We start from the raw sequence: 15,978 nt of genomic DNA on the forward strand, positions 1-15,978 counted from the left end.
AAATAATATCTTGTATTACACTCATTGTTTTCTTATCTTGCTTCAGATTTAGTTTTTCAGTGAAATTGTGGTTAATCTCCAGTGCTGAATATTTGCTAGACTACTTTCTTGATTTTTTCCTCAACAACTTGCATAATTCTTGCCTCTATAAATACTATTAATGTTGTAAGCAAATGTTTCCTGTCAATTTGTATTTCCTTGACTACAATCAAAGTGTTACCTGTCTTTTTCAAATCTTTTTGCCATTTATTATCTAATTTAAAATTTTTTTTCATAATATTACCTTTGTCAATTTACACATAGAAGTTTTAAGGATCCTAATGTCAATTAACTTTATTCTTAATGCAAAATTTTGCCATTTTGAATAGATAAATATATCTTTGATTTTGAAAAACTATTTCTTCATCATGTTGATTACAATGTTTTCTTTTGTGTTCTTATTTTTAATATTCAACATTTTAATCTACCTATTATTTGATTCATTGGGTGGAGTAGGAACTCTCTTTTGATTTTTCTTCCCCCAAATCAATTTTTTTAATAATACAGAATTTATTCATCAGTTAGGATTGACTCGTTTGTCATGTATTAAATGATAATACTCATTAGAGAACATACTGTTGAAAAGCTGCATTTAAAAAAAAAAAACTACCAGCAGCAGGTTGTTTCATCAGTTTTTTTTTTTTTTTGTGTGTGTGTGTGTAGCTTTTGAATAACACTTAAAAAGCACTTAAAAATTATGTTTCTTATGTAATAAGAAATATAATTTCAAAGCACCAGTTTAGGATTTATTTAAATTAGAAAATAAGATTATTCTCAATATGTTAGTTGATGAATTGCTTAAAACTTTTGACAACTGTGAACAACTTAAAAGCTCAATATTAAATTAATTGTGCTCTGATATTTATATATTAATTAAATTTTGGTCCTGAAATTGAGACTCAATATTGTGTACTGCCTTGATATATGGTAAAATAGGAAGGGCCTCCAATGGCAGAATCAAAAGTGCCCTCGTCACTGTGCTCTAGAGGAGGAGATCCCTACCTCTAAAACCTTCTTATTATAGGGATATTATTATTGACACAGTTCCTGCTGATTCTTGAGTGTCAGGTTTCAGTCTCCTGACAACCCATAAAATCATTCACACAATTTCTCCAACAGGAACCAGGGGCACTAGAAAGTCTGATGGTTATCTTTTCACAATTCCTAGCACTTTTTTTCTGTTCTTTTGCATTATACTACATGATAATTTCTCCTCCTCCTCCTCCCCCTCCACCACCTCCTCCTCCTCCACCACCTCCTCCTCCTCTTCCTCCTCCTTCTGCCACCTTCTCCTTATTCTCCTCCTCCTCCTTCTTTTCTTCCTTCTTCTTTCCCACTACGCCTGTTTTTCATGTCTTTATTATTTAAATTATACCACCTTGTTTCTTCCCCAAATATGCACATCAACTGGATTTTTACTCTGCATTTTAGTGTAAATCTAAAATAAATGGCTCTGTGTGTTTTATAATGTTTTCCTTTCCTCAAACTCTGAGTGAATTTGACCAACAAATTGCAATCCAGCTCTTTGTGTTTGGCTGTACCCACAGCCTCTGGTAGGAATGACTCACTTAGCAATGGGGTGAAGATTAAAATAATGTTACAATATTATGTAACAATTACTAAATCTTTTCAACATTTTGAATCATATTTGAAGTGTTAACGTAGTAATATTATATAGAAAAATACTCAGAATTCAAAAGTCTGCTACTTCTAAAAAATGCCCTAATCTGGGATAAAATATAAAAACAATATTTACTTTTCTAAGTTTTATTTCATTTTTAATTGACACAATAATTGTACATGTTCATGGGGTATGGTAGGAAGTTTAGACTTATCCATATGTTGTGTAATTATCAAATTAGGGCAATTAGCATATCCATCAATTGTAACATTTCTCATTTCTCTGTGGTGAGAACATACTCAATGCTTTCTTCTAGCTATTTTGAAACATGATATAGCAGTTATGAAACTGTGCAATTTTATTCTCAAATATAGGGAGCATCAATGATCAATGGTTTTAACTTTTAATGTTCCCAAATTCTACTACTTTCAGTTGCAGAAAACAGTAAAATTTTCAGTCATTATCTTGTCATTTTAGTTACTTGAAGCTTTGATTTGTTTATCATAGAGTTAACATCATCCTGTTAAATGATAGTATTTAAGAACTTTCAAATTTGTGGTAGAAATAAGATTGTGTATAACTTACAATTAAAGTAACAAAAGAAATAAATTTCAACAGGTAGTAATTTTATGTGAAGAAACAGAACAGAAAACCTTACAGGATTATGAAACATTAAAGGCTGTAGTTGAAGTGATAGACAAAGTCAACATGGTCATAGGTTATAAGCTGATTCTTCAAGAATAGAACAGAGAGAACACTATGAAAGGCAGGGATTGTATGGACAAGGGGAAGTAGAAATTATACAAGAGGTAAGCAGAAAAAAAGTGTCATGTATTTTGAAAATAATTTATAGTCACCACTCAATTTAAATATTAAAATAGATGTCGTGCATATTCTTTAAAATACAGTAGCATAATTTTAGCTTTAAGAGAACATAATGAAGGCATTAATTGGCTGATTTTCATTCTATATTTGTTCCTTCTGAGCTTCTAGTTAAGGAGTAGAAGTATCCCACATATGTGTGTATGCATGTGATTATCCAAACATAATGCAAATATATCACTTATATATGACCATAGAAATACCATGTTGATTTATAACTCCCTGCCCAGTGTCTCCTTTGTCAGTTGCATAATAAGTGTGTTAGTGAAAAAAATCTAATCCATTCTATGAAAGTCAATTATAGAATTCTGCTTACAATGGAAAATGTCATTACCAGTAAGGATACAGAAAGATAATGAGAGCATAACTTGGATTTATCTTTTACCACCTTATGCAGGACAAGATAATTGGAACTGTAAGCTTTTGAGTAGTTGTCTTTGGAAACAAAGATTCAAATAAGTGATTAGATTTCTTTCTTTCTATGATTATTTATTAAGACATAATAGTCTTAATTAAATAAGAATTACTAAAACTAAATGTTAATTGTGTTTTTATCATAAAAATTGTACTTCTCAAATGAGAACGATATTTTCATCTGCTTAGAAAATTTTCTCTAAGTTGTTTACTATATGATATTTCTTAATATAGCTTTTCCTGTAGCAGATATTTGCAATGCCAGGTGCCTATTATTTTAATATTAAAACATCCCAGATCATAATATTTTATAGTTATAAATTATTCATGTTTAATATAGTGATTTAGTTGTTAATATATATTTAATATAAAGTATATTTTGTGTAATTTTAAGCAAAGTAATTATAAGTATGCATATATATGTTTACTATGATCAAACCAGTATAAATACATGAGGAAGGAAAACTATCAATAGCAAGTAAGTATGATTTATAAAGTATTTTAAAATAAAGAATTTCATATAGTTATTTTAGTAGACTGATAATAGAATCTTTCCTAAGGAATATTTTGCAAAAGAAGATTAATAACATTTCCAAGGTTACATAATAGACAGATGTCAAAACCAACATTCTACCCTGGGTTTTTGTCTAGTGTGTATCATTTCTAAATTTAGAGAACCAGTATAGACAGCACTTAATAGTATACGAGTAATTTACCTCCTAAGTGCTTGACATCTAAAGATGGTCTTATATGTAAATATATTAAGATGAAATGGTTTTAGATAGTAAGAAAATTCTCAAACATGACACTGGTATTCAATAAGGAATGCAATTATATGATATCCTTCATAATTGTTTATTTTCATATTGATAATTTTTCATCAGCAATAATATAGATGAAATAAAAAGCAAAAGTTAAATAAAATATATTATAGGAAACAACTTTTATATATTATTTCTCTTGATAAACTGTGCTGTGTTTTAAGAGAGAAAGGGGAAAATGGGGGAAGAAGAGAAAGAATGTTTGTGTTACAAGAGCTTTCATGAGAAGGGGAACAGAATTCTTTAATTAATATCAATAACACTGTGATTCCAGGGCTGCTTCTCCTTTCTAAGGATAGTAGTCATTAATGTTCCTTCCACATGGGAAAATTAGAGAAGAGAACATAATCTGTAACAGAAAATCACTAAAATCTAGTGATCCCAGGAAATGCAGTCAAAAGAAGTTAAATCAAGGTCAATGAAAAAAAATGTACCAACAGGGATGACAGAGATTATGGATGGATTTATAATTGGAATATGATTACTAATTTGTGTTGTCACACATGAGGTGAATTTTGAATTGTATTCATGACTGCTAATTTGTGGATCAGAATTTGAATCTATAAATCTAAAGCAAACTCTAAATGATATAATTTTATCTTTTAAAATTTCTTTATGCAGTCCAGCAGTGTGGAATTGTGTTAATTTTTCTTGCTATCCTGTTATGTGTGTGTGCATCTACATCTGTATGTATATGCCTTTCTCTTTGGAATGTTCTCTGTGATCATAGGCTTCTTTTTAGTGTAACTCTGGGCATAAATTTAGTATCTGGAACACTGTCCATGCTTGAAAAATATTTTCAGAATAAATTTTAAAAAAATGATCTGAAGAACTCTCTTTAAATAGCTGAAGGCCAAAGTTAGGATCCTCATAATTCTGATCAGTGTCAGTCTGAGTCATCATCATTGATTTAGATATTCAACAACAAAACCGATCAATATCACACCTACTTCAGTAGCCTATGAATACTTTAGAAGAAATAAATTCAGAGTAGGGAGGAATAATTGAAGAGAGCAACTAGAGAAGGAGAGAATGACCTGGTGGAGTACATAAGTCATCAAATGAAACATCTGAGGTAAGTTCACAGGTGAGTTTTTCTCTGTTAATGTTTTGACTTCAATTGCATCAGAAGCTAAAATCAGAAAGCGAAGATAAAATCAGAACTCAAAACCTCATGTACCTAAAATAGACTAACATTTAGTGAGTCTAGAATCAAGTAGAGTGGCTGATATGCAACCCCTTTTCAATTGCTATTTGTTGAGTGAATGAAAGAAGTCAAACTGGATTTTCAATTACCATGTCATAGGGGACTGAGAAACTATAAACAGGCAAGGCAACAATAAATTTTACAAAGTCCAATAACCTTTCCAACTTTCCCATGTTTGTTATTGCCTCGCCTTAGTATCTTTATAGAGTTATTGGCTAGGAAAATCATTACAATTAGATTTGTTCTTAACTATAGAGACAGGGGAAGGCTGGGGAAAAGGGTAAGAATATGGAAAAAGAAGGAATGATGAATGCCATCAAAGACAGTGAGAAGCCCAAATCTCCCTGATCTTCTGCAGTAAAGGAGAGCCAGGGAAACCCACCTGGCTTAACACTCATTCATTAAATCACACATTCAACAAATTAAAATTCCCCAAGGGACCACACCTCTAATATCAATATTATGTTATCATAAATGACTTGTGGTTATTTATTTTCAAACCCTGTTAAGCATGTGTTTTAGCAGGTGATTTTATTTTCCCCATTAAAAATTAAGTTATAAAAAAATTATTCTAACATTCTGGTGGCAACAGTACTCCTTTTTAAAATTCCCATAAATTAACAGTAATTAGTTTAGAGAAACTAAAAATCATGGGTCACATTTAAAATTCAAGTAAGAGAATGAGCCCGTAAATGAACACCACAAAATGTGTAGACAGGATCAAAGTTCCCTCAGTAAAAGACTCAGGCAGTTTCAGCATCTGTAGGAAAAGAAATAAGGGAAAGCTTCAGGGGGTGTGAGTCCCCTAGAAAAGAATACCACGTCACTGAGTGCCAGCCAACTTTACAAGAACTACTGAAGCTGGAAATAATTTTACCTGTATTTCATTTCACAGGTGAGTCAAAGGGATTCACTATAAAGATTTGGGTATATGAATCCTGGAAATAACTGAGAGTTACTACATCCAGATTGGACAGATTATACAGAGAGAAAATCTAGTGGGGAAAAAAAAAAACCTGTTAGTAGTAGAATACAAATTCAGCAAGAAGTGAAAAGGAAACAAATGCATTGATAAAAGTGTGCATGCGTGTGTTTGCATGTGTGTGTCTGTGCACACGTGCACACCTATGTTCATGATTTGACAAGACTCAATTTATAGAAATTACATAAATATGTGCAAATAGAATAACTCATTTATTAGTAGAAATAATATTGACGCTATCTTACAAAGCTAAATCTAACACATGCTAATTGTCTCTCTGTATTACTATGGATCACTATCTTTTAGAGGAAAAAAATCAATGTAGACAAAAGTATGCAGTGTGTAATAACACATCCATCCATTCATATGTATATATCCACCAACATTTGTATTTAATGTTTTCAGTGACACTGAGAAATATACAAATTGCTTATTTGCCAAATCCCATTATGTTATATGTAACCAATATGTAAATATATAAATGTATTTGTTCTAAAATATATAACAATAAGTCAGAAGCAGTTTTGAAAAAGTCACCTATAATGAGATTGATGCAATAAAATGGAAGGCAGAGATAAAAGCAAGCTGTAATTGACTATTCCTGGTATGTTTAGAAACATGCAACTATCTTACATAATTTTTTAGAAATCCATTCTCTAGAAGGGAGACCAATAGGGTAGAGGAAGGAAATCAAGAGAGAGGGAAGAGGAGAGGGCATGGGAAAGTATTGGGGAATGAAATCTTTCAAATTATGCTTTCTACAAGTACATATATACCAGAGTAAATACCTCTAATATATGTGATTATAATCTATTGATAAAATTATTATTATTATAGAAGGGAAATATGTAGAATAGAGAAAGCAGATTAGAAGGAGGAAGGGAAAGAGAAAGTACTGATGAATGAAATTGATCAAATTCAGTACATATACAAATATGGCATAATGAATCCCACATAATATAAATATAAAATATAGAAAAAATTTTTCAATAAATAAATTTTATATTGATTTTTTGAGAGAAATCTATAAATATTAAAAAATCAAAAGGAACACAAATGTGTATCCAATTGATATAATCACATATTTATAATCACATAGGAATGCAACACCCAAGCCCTTAGAAACAAAATAACTTCTCTGTACCTACATATGTAACATATATTTAAAACAATAAGAATTAGAATAGAATTTGTATTCTTACAGTAATCACATCCACATGGTTATTCTAATAAAGTGATGTTGGTATCATGGAGCTTTGACAAATAACTCATGCAAGCTCGTACTTGTCCATAGTACAACTGAGATCTCTCAGCATGGGAGAAAGGAGATATAAGTATGAAACACAAAAATAATTGTTCCTGTTTGAGATGAAAGGACCAAGAGTGACACTAATATTTTTTTTTCAATTAAAAAAGCATTTTATAGTACACGGGCCTTTATTATTTTAATTTTAATTTTTTTACATTTATTATGCCATGAATTCATAGGGAATAGGTTCCAGTAGTTCAGGCTCCTTTCCGTTTGTTCTCACAAAATGTGCTTCTCTGTGTGTGTGTGTGGGGGGTGGGGGAGCAGGCAGGCGCTTCACCTGAACCCAGGTACCTTTCTCTTTGGCTTCCTTCTTTTTCTGATCATTTTCCTTCATACGTTCCAGGAAGCTGTTTCGGCTCTTAGAGTGCATAATATGCTCAATACGCACATTAATTCTCTTGGCAAGAATCTTGCCCTTAACTTGCTTATTCACAACAATGCCAACAGCATGCTGGGTAACATTGTAGACTCTCCCAGTTTTGCCATGATAACATTTGTGGGGCATTCCTTTTGGAACAGTACCCATTCCCTTGATGTCTACAATATCACCCTTCTTGTAGATTTGCATATATGTGGCCAAAGGAATAACTCCGTGTTTTCTAAAAGGCCTAGAGAACATATACCGGGTTCCTCTCCTCTTTCCCTATGTGTTCATCATTTTGGCAAATTACTGGAAGATGGCGGTTCAGGCCAGAAAGAAGCGACACTAATATTAATAGTATATTTCACAGGGACCCATGAGCATCCCCTACAGCATAGTTTGTGGCCACGAAATGCCATGCCTTGAAGCAGGAGCCAGGATCCTTACAAAGTAGCCAAATCCAGTCCTAGGCCACAAAATTATAAGATGAACTTGGAACATTTTGTTATTTGTTGTAAAATAAACAGGTTCCTTCTGTTGAAGTCAAAATAATTTGAGCATCAATAATGCCCAAATAATCAATAAATTCTCAATGGATTTAAATATATGACTATTTTTAAATTCGTTATCTCATAAAGATAATAAACACAAAAGGAAAATAATTGTCCACAGTTGGAGGATGCATGTTAACCAGAACTGCATTTTGAAAACTAGCTGCTAAAGATAAGTAAGCATTTATTTCATCTTTTTTAAATAAACTGTAGCACCGAGTAACCTAATAGTAGAGAAATTTCTTTTCATAGATTTATTGCAGCTAATGAATGGAGAAAGAATTATGACATAGTTTCACAAACCCTAATGAATTAATGGGTTTAGGCGTTGATCATTAATAGCTGCTAATATCACACAAAGACAGCTGGATCTTACAGAAGCTGACAAGCCCCTTTTGAAGTAATTTTCCTTAAATATTGAACATGAATCTGATTTAGTCTCTAGATTCAATTCTCAATTTATAGAAAAGACAAACTATGCTGAAAGAAAAGCTACGAGATAAATAACAAATCACTTTTTCATGTTATTATTTTTATTAATTGAAAATAGCATATAAAAAAGATGTAATTATTTTCAAGCTACCTCAGCCTTCCAGAATTAATTCCCCAATTCATTGAAGAAAAACTCAAACAGGTTTTTAAAATCCTCAGTATTAAATACAAGGTTGATGCAAATCAGTTCAAGGTGATTTCTGGTTAGCTGTGAGCTGACAGGCTAGCTAATGACATTCTCTGGGAAGGATTACCTCTGAATAAAATGGTATCATTGAAATATGAATATAAAGAAAAAAGATTAAATATCTTGTTTTGAAGTTAATCACAAGCTTTGATATCTTTCTCCTTTTCATTCCAAGAATGTTACTGATCATCATAGCCAGAATGTAGTGTACTCCCATTTATTTGTTCTTGACACATCACATTACATACACATGAGATATCTGAGTCCCTGCCTATAGGTTTGAATTTTCTCAACCTTTAAACAGGAAAGACTACATCCCTCAGATATTTGTGAAGGCAACTTGAGAATAAAAACCAGGTGTTATTTTTTCTTTCTTATGAAGAAATGGCTTTTGTGAAAGCACTTATTCCGTCATTTATTCATTTAGTCATCGGTCATTTGACAAGTGTCCATTATATGCCAACTGGAGATAGAATGATTCACTTATTATTATTTGTTTTTGAACAGCTTTACTCATCATGTGCTGAGCATCTTTAAAACATGCAGAGCTGTGATTTGAACAGAGACATTAGCTCCAGATTCTATCTATATCAGTGCTTTCCAAACTTTCTCCATTCATGGTAATTTCAGTGTCTCAGTAATTTATTTCATGGAATGAAAATACCCAAATAAATGTCTTAGAGTTTCCTTATTATACATTTAGGCCCCCAAACTTAATAATAATAATAGTGTAGGTGGTGCCTCACAGGTGTCTCTGTATTTCTTTTACAATATCTTTCAGATATTGAACAGACCTTTTGGTACTTCTGCAAGTTTACTGTGTGCCCCAGGATGCCTAGATGCACAGATTGGAAATGAACATCAGCTAGTTTAAGCTCTACACATGCTGCTTGAATATAAAAATAGTTCCTACTCTCAGTCTGAACCCTGACAACAAAGATTCCCAAAATGTCCTATCAGTTTTAAAAATTATGTTAAAAATCATAGTTGTGAAGATAAAACTTTAAAAAATAAAAACAAATTATTAATAGACACATACTTTAAAGTTTGACTCTCAATCATGGTCATAATTGAAATATTAGTATATGTTTAAGAGTTACAAAAATAAATCCAAGAATCTCTGTTATACAAAAGTGGTATGATAAAGTATACAAGAACATAGGTTTTCAGAGATAGGAGGGCAGAAGTTATGATCCTGAATCAGCCATTGCATACCTAGGTGATTGCAGACAAGCTACATAATGTCTCTTGGTACCTCAGTGCCCTCCTCTGTAAAATGGAGAACATAACATTCAACTTGCAGCTTGTTATCCTGATCTACATAAGATGCCAAAAATACTTACTGTTTGGCATTGGTAATGAGATAAATATTGAATAAATGAAATAACAAAAGGATATAATTAAAAAGTTGACTGCAAAAGCATTATTTGAACAATATAATCAAAATGCTATAGTATTTCAGAGTGGTAGATGTTACTACTTGAAGGGTCTCAGAATATTATAGAACTGACTTTTGAGAGTAACTTAAGAGCAGTGACTCAAAATATTTTTTAATCATAACTTCAGAAAATATCTTATAGGCCTCATTAATACTTTCTATAATTTTAAGGAATTCACACTAATAATCTAAAGTGTCTGTTTCCTCCTGTTTACAATCTACTAAATTATTTTCATGTTCCATAGTTTGAAAGATACTATTTAAAACATGGGCAGAAATAGAATTGTATCTTTAACTGCAGAATCAAATAGTAGATAGTTAGGGACTAATCCTTCCAACAGGCTAGATAGGCTGAGAGCCTGCCACTACTATTGCACAAAGATCTGGAATAAATTATGATGGCCTATATGTTTCACATTGTTGCACTCACTAAAGAGAAAATTGATTCCTCAGCAGTAACACCCGCCTCACCTCCTCCAAGCACACATCAACAGTAAGCTGTGCAAAAAACAATAAGGAGAAAGCACCTGAAAAGGGAAGGGTATGGGCAAGTTTGTTTACCGTTAGGGAAAATGTCCATGTTATTGTCATGCAGGAATGAAAAGTAAGTCTTGGAGCCAGGCAAAGCAGAGAATGTCTGCTAGAGATTCTACATTAAACAGAGGCCTAGGATAAAAGATAAATCATTCCAAGTCAATTGGAACTACTCATTCTGGGAAAACTTAAATTCACTGTGGCTGAAAAACAGTCCCAAGTTTGGGAATTACACATTTACGTAGATCAATTTCAAAACCAAATTACCAGACCTATACAGGAAGAGGCCAAATGTACCAAACCTCTTCCTTTACAGGAAGAGGATACCATAAATATTAAAGTCAGCAAGAAGGAAAAAAAACCCAACCAACCAAACAAACAACCCCAAAACATCCAACAACAATAACAGATTGAGTCCACCATGAATGCCAGATATTGAAGGAGTTATATTAAAACATCAAGAATGTAATTATGTATGAATTAAAGAGATAAAAAAAGATTGGGCAAATTTCAGAGAAATAGCTTATAAAGGAAAATACACTAAATCAATAATAGTGATGATTCACATTGGATTGCAATGGCCAACATTTTATACCCAGGATATGTGGAAGAATTAAGGTCTATTAAGGGCTAGCAACAATGTGAAACATTTGGGAACATTTTTGGTGTCCTGGTGGGAAAACAAAGTTGAACAATCAATTTGTAAAACGATTTTTCATTAATACTGAAGATGATTACGTGCAACTCAAAACTTGTCAATTCTACATCTAGAAAAACTCAAATGATGTCTAATAAGAGCAACTCACAAAAATGGGACCACAGGTTTTTACATTCTCAGTGTAAGGGTTGAAGGAACTTAAGTCTATGGGTCATGGGAAATAAACACTACAAAAGAAAGGGAACTAGGAAATTTGCCTAGGTGGGGGAAGAATTTGGGACTTAAGCAAATCTTCATGTAGGTTTTAAGTTCAAAACCATGCTGGCTATTTTGTGCAAAAAAGTACCCTGATCAGGCAATTTGGTTTAAAAAATAAAAAGATTCATTTTTGGTATCCCTAGGAGACTGACAGCAATAAATGTACACCTTTAGAGGAATTCACTTCAAAAGAGTTCTCTAGTAGTTGCCATAGGCATGATCTATGAAAAGAATGGGCAGGCTTTCAGGCATGGAGGCTATACATAGACCCTCTCTCACAAGGGCTATCCTGCTATACTAAATGTCTGACCCTGCAGAAGTAGAGAAACTGACCTTCTTATCACCCTCAGAAGACTCTTTTGCTTGGAGGAGCACTGAGTCAATTTTACAGAAGAGATGCCTGTACCTCAAATGGGTTTGCTTTCCTTGCTTACAGAGCTTTTGTTTTCTTTTATGTTGTTTTAGTTTAAGGTGGGTAAATAATAGAAAGAGGGGGATAAGATGGGTCTTACCTAGCAGAGGAGAAAACTGATGTGAGAGAGGGAAGGGATAATCATCAGACGTGATTGAAATGGCAAAGGATCAGGGTCATGGACGGTTGTCGTGGATGTGTAGGTCCCCTGCTCAGATCAATTTTGCCAGAAGGTGCACAACTGAAGAAGCACTGTTTTTCACTCCATCCCAGCTGTCCCATTGTCTGGAGAGTCACCTATAATCTAGGACAGACTGGAGCCTCATTATCCAGGCAGTTATCACAAGCTGTCTTCTGTGTCCTCTCGGCATACTCCAGGCCAATGTTTGTGAAGTAATGGAGGAAGTTTCTCATCATAAAAGACTGAAGCTAGTTTCTAGCTGGGTTTCTTTTCTTCCTTGGCTTTTACCTATTTTCCATTCTGCTTCCCTATTGCCCTATTCATAAACACTCGATAAATATCCTGAACAAAAACACTCTTTTAGGATTCTGCTTCTAGTAAACTCAAGCTAAGACAACTTGAAAAGGCAATTGTCCATATCTTTCTTTTCCATATGTTCTTTTTCCTAAAAATCTATGCTTGCCTACCTTCTTGGTAGTCCTTCTCTTGCTCATTAAAAGAAAGCCATACCCTTTACCTTTAACGAGTCCTACTGAAGAATATTTTCCCAAGGTGAAAATCCTCCTAGGGTGAATGTGAGAGTGGAAAAATATAACATGATAATATTGATTTCAGGTTAAACTACTCTAGCCATCAATCAAGGCACTATAAACACAGCTGATTTTCATTATTCCCTTTATGATGTGTTTGTGTGTTTGAGAGAGAATGAGAAAGATTTGGTTACAAGCAATTACTGCTAAGTCTGTGTTTTAGTTTATGCTAGGAAGATTTTTAGTTAGAAATTTGAACAACAAGACTGTAGGAGAAATGACAATTGTTTATTAAAATATCTTTTATGTGTGATTTGTTTGTCAAAGAATTCACTGCACATGAAAGAAGTTCAAATAAGAGTAAATTAAAGATAAAATTAGTATAAAACATTAACTCTTAAAAATATCTAACTTCCTTTGGACTGGGGTTGTAGCTCAGTGGTGGAGCACTTTTCTCTCAGGTGTGAGGCACTGGGTTTGATCCTCAGCACCACATAAAAATAAATAAACAAAATAAAGATATTGTGTCCAACTATAACTAAGAAATGTTTTTTAAAAGTATGACTTCCTGTTCACACATTTAAATGTATTTCAGATAATCTCAAAGTCCATCTAAGTATACATCTTTAGCTGGAGTTAAAAGCTTAAGCACTTGGTGATATTCATCTATTACATTTAATTGGCACATTTCCTAAGACATCTGAATTTGCAAGATACAATGGACAAAACTGACTGGAAAATAATAATATGATTTTGTTTAAGAGGAGTTGTAATACTATTGCTGAAATTATTTTAAATTTAATAATAAGAATAGACTGTATGAAAGGAGAAAGATTGAGTTAGTAGGTTTGACAGTAAAGAATGTGCATGCTAACTAGGCTTAATGGCAGGCATGTTGAAGAAATTACTTACGCTCCCTTCACAGGTCCTTAATTTGATAGATACTTATCTCTGTATCTATATCATTATTTACATAACTATAAATTTTTTATCATCCTCAAATGATAATAAAATTAACAATAGTTTGATTTTCCCAATCCTTTCTGAGTGTTTAAGTGAGGTACCATTCCATGAAACACAAATATGCAAATAAATAGTTATCTGATAAGTGTGGAAAAGCCTTTTTGTGGTGTTTCCTGAAACTCAATGAACAGGCTGTAATGACTGTGTAAGCATCCTGCTATAGAACATGATGTTATTAATTTTTTGCCTGAAAGAAAATTGTAGAAGCACTTGATAACTTTTTAGCTGGTAGATCTTTAAAGATATATATTTTTTTAAAAAAACAAGACATTGTTACATGGATTTTTTAACATCTAATTTAGAGGCACGTAAAAGATAACCTTCATTCCAAATTACTTAATTATGTAAAAAAAATATTTAGAATTAACATTTATAAAAAAAAGATGCTGAACTTGTCCATTTCTAAAATAAGTCAAATTCATCAATGAGAACATAAACTCATTGAAAAAAAATCCTTATTCAAATTTCCCATGAGGTTCATTTCAAATACACTATTTTATGTTCATTAATTTAATTTCTTTTCACAGTTTGCAAAATGATTTGAATTTTGATCAAACGCTACACTGGTGGTAGTGCCAACTCAGTACAGGCTTGGAAATTTTTAGAAAAAAGGAAATAGAACTCATTATAAAATCTCAAGTTGGTACTTTTTGCTCTGTGAGAGTATGAACAAAAGATTCCCATACATAAGTCACATTTGATATTTTCTTATGCGGTAAATTGAGTGGAATCAGTTATGGGGGAAAGCAATATAAATTTTTTGAATGTGAAAAAAGGATTTCTTTATGGTCACTGTTTTTCTCTCAATTCGTGATTAAAGTTATTCAATTATTTTTGCTGAAAGCACTAATTAGAACCACTGGACTCAAAAGAGAATTTGTTACCTGATATTTAGAGTCAGTACATTCTTTTGAGACCAACATTTTGAAACTATAATTTTGCAGCCCACAGGTGATTATCCTACAACATGGTAAAAATTAGGTTGGTATGAAATAGTGTGTACCTTTTGCAAATTGAAAAAATGTTGTTATGAAAGAGAAAGTGGAAAAAAATAAACCTATAAGATTTTGGGGCCACAGATACCTCCTCTAGTTGATAAAGTGTCAGAAGAAGTGATTAGGAATTTGAAAATATTTTCATTCAAGAACTCAAAATATACTCCTGCCAGGAAAGACTGAGTACATCTAGGGTTACACATAAGCCAATTTTTTTGATAGACCCCTATGTTAGGATACTTGTCTACAATGATCAAGCAGAACGAAGCATCTTTTAACAGTGAAAAGTCACCAATTTAGAGTGAATCAGCACTGTATGTTTTTTCTTTAATGAATTTGTTGAGGAACTGGGGAGTTAGTTTTAAACAGGGCTCCAGTTTTGTCCTATGAGACAAAGGCAGAAATCAAAGGTATATAGAAGGATTAAACACTTAATGACTCTTTTTGCAGTTTTATCTTTCTATTTTCAGAGACTGTAATAATAATGCTTTGGGATTGTTCTCTTCCAATGTTCTGGGGAATCAGAATTCTCAAACATGTGAATATATTTTTACTACCATTAAAACTTCTCTGAAAGTATCAGTTTCAAATATTGCAAAGTGACCTTCAAAGAATGTATTCAATCCATCAAAAATTATACCTGCTTATAGTCATACAGTCATATAATGCCATGAAAATGAAGCATAGCGCGCACACACATACACATACAAACCACTCATCCATATTCAGAACGAGTCTGTTGGTTTTTAATGAAATTAAATGCTGCCAGAAATATGCATGATACTTAGAGTGAGTTATACATTTTAGCCATGAAACATGACTATAGTTATGAAAGAACTAATGTTCCTATTTTATAGGAAACTTTGTTTATATATCCAATAACAAATCCAGTGAAATTATAGTTTGTAACATCCTTATCATAGTTAGTTATTGTGTTCATGAATTTTTGCAGGTACTAGTGGGAGGGGGCATGCACAGTTTTTGAGGTTCATAAAGGATTCAGTCTTCATTTGCATGTTTCCCTCCAAAAGGACAATTATTAGTCACAATTTCATCTATGTGAGATGTTGCACTACATTA

General features: G+C 32.6%; 1 protein-coding gene and 1 pseudogene across 2 annotated transcripts in view; both read right to left on the reverse strand.

Moving 5' to 3' along the window:
* Positions 1 to 15,978, reverse strand: part of Ndst4 (N-deacetylase and N-sulfotransferase 4) — a 267,266-nt gene that overhangs the window by 188,203 nt on the left and 63,085 nt on the right. The window lies entirely within an intron of this gene.
* Positions 7,421 to 7,936, reverse strand: LOC107141409 (annotated as a pseudogene).

This window comes from Marmota marmota, unplaced genomic scaffold (assembly GCF_001458135.2).
Source record: "Marmota marmota marmota unplaced genomic scaffold, marMar, whole genome shotgun sequence".
Lineage (NCBI taxonomy): Eukaryota > Metazoa > Chordata > Mammalia > Rodentia > Sciuridae > Marmota > Marmota marmota.